The sequence below is a fragment of the Sinocyclocheilus rhinocerous genome, unplaced genomic scaffold (assembly GCF_001515625.1).
Source record: "Sinocyclocheilus rhinocerous isolate Xijiao unplaced genomic scaffold, SAMN03320098_v1.1 scaffold404, whole genome shotgun sequence".
Taxonomy (NCBI): domain Eukaryota; kingdom Metazoa; phylum Chordata; class Actinopteri; order Cypriniformes; family Cyprinidae; genus Sinocyclocheilus; species Sinocyclocheilus rhinocerous.
Window position 1 is genome coordinate 480,465 of NW_015628680.1, and position 5,922 is coordinate 486,386.

At 40.4% G+C, this 5,922-nt stretch overlaps 1 protein-coding gene across 1 annotated transcript in view; it reads right to left on the minus strand.

Moving 5' to 3' along the window:
* Positions 1–4,807, minus strand: part of LOC107737953 (transferrin receptor protein 2) — an 18,105-nt gene extending 13,298 nt beyond the window's left edge. The window contains exon 1 of the mRNA XM_016549606.1: positions 4,789–4,807. The gene's annotated coding sequence lies outside the window, so the exon portion shown is untranslated. The remainder of the gene's footprint in view (positions 1–4,788) is intronic.
* Between the last annotated feature and the right edge of the window lie 1,115 nt (positions 4,808–5,922).

Consider the following 5,922-nt stretch of genomic DNA (forward strand, 5'->3'; position numbering starts at 1 on the left):
TAATGAAAAGTTCGACACACACTTGTGGTCTTCATGCTCACTTGAACACTTGGGCCAAATACAGGAAATACGTCATATAAGTAGTCAAGTGGTCAAGTGCAAAGACCGCAATTGTGGGTATTTGGACAAGGCTACTGTTTTTCGCCTACTATATAGTACGGAAGTATGCGATTTCGGACACAGCTGACAGTCAGTGTTAGTCCGCTAGTCACGCTAGCTGCTCTCTGACTGTAAAACGAGCTGTGTAGAGCTTATAACACACACACAAACCAGACAAACTGAGCCACAAGCTCTCAGAGAAGCGATTCAACAGCAGAATAACTCACCTTTCATATAACAATCGCTTCAAACAGCTCCACATCACAAATAACGCATTCTCTTAGAGGCGCAGAGCTCACTTCCGGTCCAAACAGGAAGTTACCGTCACCCTTACGACACCCGTCAAAGTAAAAGTCTCAAACATATGACTGCTGTACACGAAAATATAATAATAATAATAATTTAAAGGAATATCATACAACCATTGTTGTATGGCCTAACCCTAACCCTAACCTAACCTAACCTAACCCACACACACAAACACACTCACACACATACACACACACACACACACACACACAGACACTCACACACACACACAGACTCTCACAAACACACACACACTCACACTCACTCACACACTCACTCACTCACTCACACACACACTCTCACACACACACACACTCGACACAGGTCACACACACACACACAGACTCTCACAAACACACACACACTCACACTCACTCACACACTCACTCACTCACTCACACACACACTCTCACACACACACACACTCGACACAGGTCACACACACACACACAGACTCTCACAAACACACACACACTCACACTCACTCACACACTCACTCACTCACTCACACACACACTCTCACACACACACACACTCGACACAGGTCACACACACACACACAGACTCTCACAAACACACACACACTCACACTCACTCACACACTCACTCACTCACTCACACACACACTCTCACACACACACACACTCGACACAGGTCACACACACACACACAGACTCTCACAAACACACACACACTCACACTCACTCACACACTCACTCACTCACTCACACACACACTCTCACACACACACACACTCGACACAGGTCACACACACACACACAGACTCTCACAAACACACACACACTCACACTCACTCACACACTCACTCACTCACTCACACACACACTCTCACACACACACACACTCGACACAGGTCACACACACACACACAGACTCTCACAAACACACACACACTCACACTCACTCACACACTCACTCACTCACTCACACACACACTCTCACACACACACACACTCGACACAGGTCACACACACACACACAGACTCTCACAAACACACACACACTCACACTCACTCACACACTCACTCACTCACTCACACACACACTCTCACACACACACACACTCGACACAGGTCACACACACACACACAGACTCTCACAAACACACACACACTCACACTCACTCACACACTCACTCACTCACTCACACACACACTCTCACACACACACACACTCGACACAGGTCACACACACACACACAGACTCTCACAAACACACACACACTCACACTCACTCACACACTCACTCACTCACTCACACACACACTCTCACACACACACACACTCGACACAGGTCACACACACACACACAGACTCTCACAAACACACACACACTCACACTCACTCACACACTCACTCACTCACTCACACACACACTCTCACACACACACACACTCGACACAGGTCACACACACACACACAGACTCTCACAAACACACACACACTCACACTCACTCACACACTCACTCACTCACTCACACACACACTCTCACACACACACACACTCGACACAGGTCACACACACACACACAGACTCTCACAAACACACACACACTCACACTCACTCACACACTCACTCACTCACTCACACACACACTCTCACACACACACACACTCGACACAGGTCACACACACACACACAGACTCTCACAAACACACACACACTCACACTCACTCACACACTCACTCACTCACTCACACACACACTCTCACACACACACACACTCGACACAGGTCACACACACACACACAGACTCTCACAAACACACACACACTCACACTCACTCACACACTCACTCACTCACTCACACACACACTCTCACACACACACACACTCGACACAGGTCACACACACACACACACTCTCGCTCGTTCGCTCGCTCGCTCACACACACACACACACACACACACTCTCGCTCGTTCGCTCGCTCGCTCACACACACACACACACACACAGACACACACACACACATACTCACACACACACACACACACTCTCGCTCGTTCGCTCGCTCGCTCACACACTCACACACACACAGACACACACACACACATACTCACACACACACACACACACTCTCGCTCGTTCGCTCGCTCGCTCACACACTCACACACACACAGACACACACACACACATACTCACACACACACACACACACTCTCGCTCGTTCGCTCGCTCGCTCACACACTCACACACACACAGACACACACACACACATACTCACACACACACACACACACTCTCGCTCGTTCGCTCGCTCGCTCACACACTCACACACACACAGACACACACACACACATACTCACACACACACACACACACTCTCGCTCGTTCGCTCGCTCGCTCACACACACACACACACACACAAGGACCAACATCATATTAAAGAACATCAAAAACAGCTAAATACATTCCTTTAGCTTTATTTGTGTAGCTTAAATCAGTCCAGTGACCACAGAAAACCTTTCAAAGATCTTCAAGATCATGAAGAACTGAAAAGCTTCTCTGTTCACATCAGTTCCTGCAGACATGTGAAATCAAAAATGGCTAAGTGCATTATTATTTTTAAGATGTATTTGTGAATCATTCCAGCAGCTTCACAAACCCGCAGAGAAACCAAAGAAAAACTCTTGAAGATGATGAGAGGAGCTCAAAACGTCTAAACACATTTAGACAAAACATACAGTGATTTAAAATATATAAACATGTTGGTGTGGAAAAATATCTGAAGATTCTGTTTAAAATCACAAAAATAAGTTTAAACTGACTAGAAAATATGAAATATGAAAATAAAGCAAATAAAAATAATACACAAAAAAAGTGATCAAATCATAAAAACGTCCAATTTAATAAATTATTTAAAAATGAAACAAATCAAAATAAAACACTTACTAAAAAATATCAAATAACAAAAATGTCAAATATAATAAATTATTTTAAAAGAAATCAAAATAAAACACTTACTAAACATGCATTAAATCACAAATGTGTAAAATTAAACTAAAGGATTTTAAAATAAAAAGAAATCAAAATAAAATACTTTATAAACATGAATTAAATCACAAAAGTGTAAAATTAACTAAATCATTTAAAAATAAATTTAAAATAAACACTTCCCAAAAATTTATTAAATTGCAAAAAAGTAAAATTGAAACAAATGACTTTAAAATAAAATAAAAAATGAGTTAAACAATAAAAAAACGTACTAAATAATTATTAAAATATAAAAATGTCTAATTAAAATAAACATTTTTTTTTTTTTTTTATAAAATCACATCAAAACAAAACACTTATTAGTAATTAATTAAATAATAAAAATATCAAATCAATTTTAAAATAGAAACTATCAAAATAAAACACTTTCTAAAAAAGTTATGTTAATCTGCATATCATAACTGACATCAGAGAACCGTGAGCATGTGAATGTGTTGTTAAATTATTAAAATATTAACTTAATATTTCACAGGGCTTCAAGCAAATGTTTGAGCTCAAAAGAGGTTTCGGGAGACCAAACGTTTGGGAATCTCTGCATCGGATCATCCTAACCTCCTCAGAGACCAGAACTGTGAGATATTACTCCTAAAAGATACATTTTACACTATCTCTAACCACAAACCAGTGCGGGGACCAGACACTAATTAAACCACCAGCAGAAGCTCTGGAAGTTTCTTCCTCATGTGAATTCAGAACTTCAGAACATCCTCATTCTGAATCTGACGCTTTATTTACTCTCCTGCTGCACATATTGATTTCTATTACAAACACACACACAGAGAGCCAATGTCCACACACACACACACACACACACACTCAGATCTGCTGGAGACAGAAGTGTGTGCTTGATAAGAGCCGTTAAAACGAGCACAACTGACATTGTGAGTGACACCAGAAGATATCAGACCTCCAAAAACCCTAACACATGAAAAACCCCACTGAAACTGGACCTGATGATCATGCGAGTATATATATATTGTGAAGAGCTCCAAAACAGCAGCAGAACATCAAACACATAAAACAGTGAGCAGCATCTGATCACATGACACAGGTCTGCTGCATGCCAGTCATTCCGCATTGGTTGTGTGTATCAGTGTGTGTGTGTGTGTGTGTGTGTGTGTGTGTGTGTGTGTGTGTGTTTACAAACACACACACAGAGAGCCAATGTCCACACACACACACACACACACACACTCAGATCTGCTGGAGACAGAAGTGTGTGCTTGATAAGAGCCGTTAAAACGAGCACAACTGACATTGTGAGTGACACCAGAAGATATCAGACCTCCAAAAACCCTAACACATGAAAAACCCCACTGAAACTGGACCTGATGATCATGCGAGGCGTCTTAATGTGTGACATACCTGCTATCCTGCTGCTGTGTGTCTGATCAATGACCATCCGTAAGCTCCGCCCCCTGAGAGCTCCTCTGTCAGGAGCTCCGGCCCCAACATGCTTTCCTACTCTGTGATTGGTTAGTGATGACAGGTTTCAAGCTGAACTGATATTCAAGACGTTCAAATCTATAAATCAAATGTAACAATTGAAACATAATTGTGACCCTGGAGCACAAAACCAGTCATAAGGGTACATTTTCGAAATTGAGATGCATACATCATCTGAAAGCTGAATAATAATCTTTCCATTGATGTATGGTTTGTTAGGATAGGACAATATTTGGCTGAGATACAACTATTTGAAAATCTGGAATCTGAGGATGGTGTGTTATTCTCCAGACTGGATGTGTATGCATGATACAGCTGAATGAAATAAAACTGATTTAATTAAATAAATCTATATTTTCGTGTTTCAGAGTGTGGCGCTGCACTGTGTTCATTTACACCTGAGCAGCTCATGATCCGGTGTTTTCAGCATCTCAGTTGACAGTAAATGCTGCTTCATCTCTGCATCTGAGTTTGAGCTGCTTTAATGTGCATCTGAACACCAAACATCTTCACAAACTTGTAATGAGAAGCATGCATAAATGGCTATTATTGTGTATTTTGGGAATGCAACGTTCAACATTTACGATTTATTTTCACGCGCATAACATTTTCGTGCACAGATGATTACAGCATTTCATTAGATTTGTAATGAGACGTGTTTGTAAGCCAGTTTTCACAGAAACTGCACTTTTTTAAATTTTAGAGACAAAACTGGGACATTTTTTTTGTTATTCACTACTGTAAAGTAATTAATATACTTATTAGGAACATTCTGTTTTCATTTTTTTATTTTCTGTTTTCATCACATTTATTTTACAGTGCAGTTGTTACTAATATATTACTGTCTTTGGGATAATGATGACAATAATACCAATAATAATAATATTATTATAAAAGTATTATTTATTTATTTATCATAATTATTAATTTAATTTAAAACACCAGTGTAATGTGACAGACACTATCACAACTAAAAAGAGGTTGGAGCAGTTAATTTGATGCATTTAACTTTACAAATGCACTTTTTTTTTTTTTTAGTTTTAAAGTTAAATG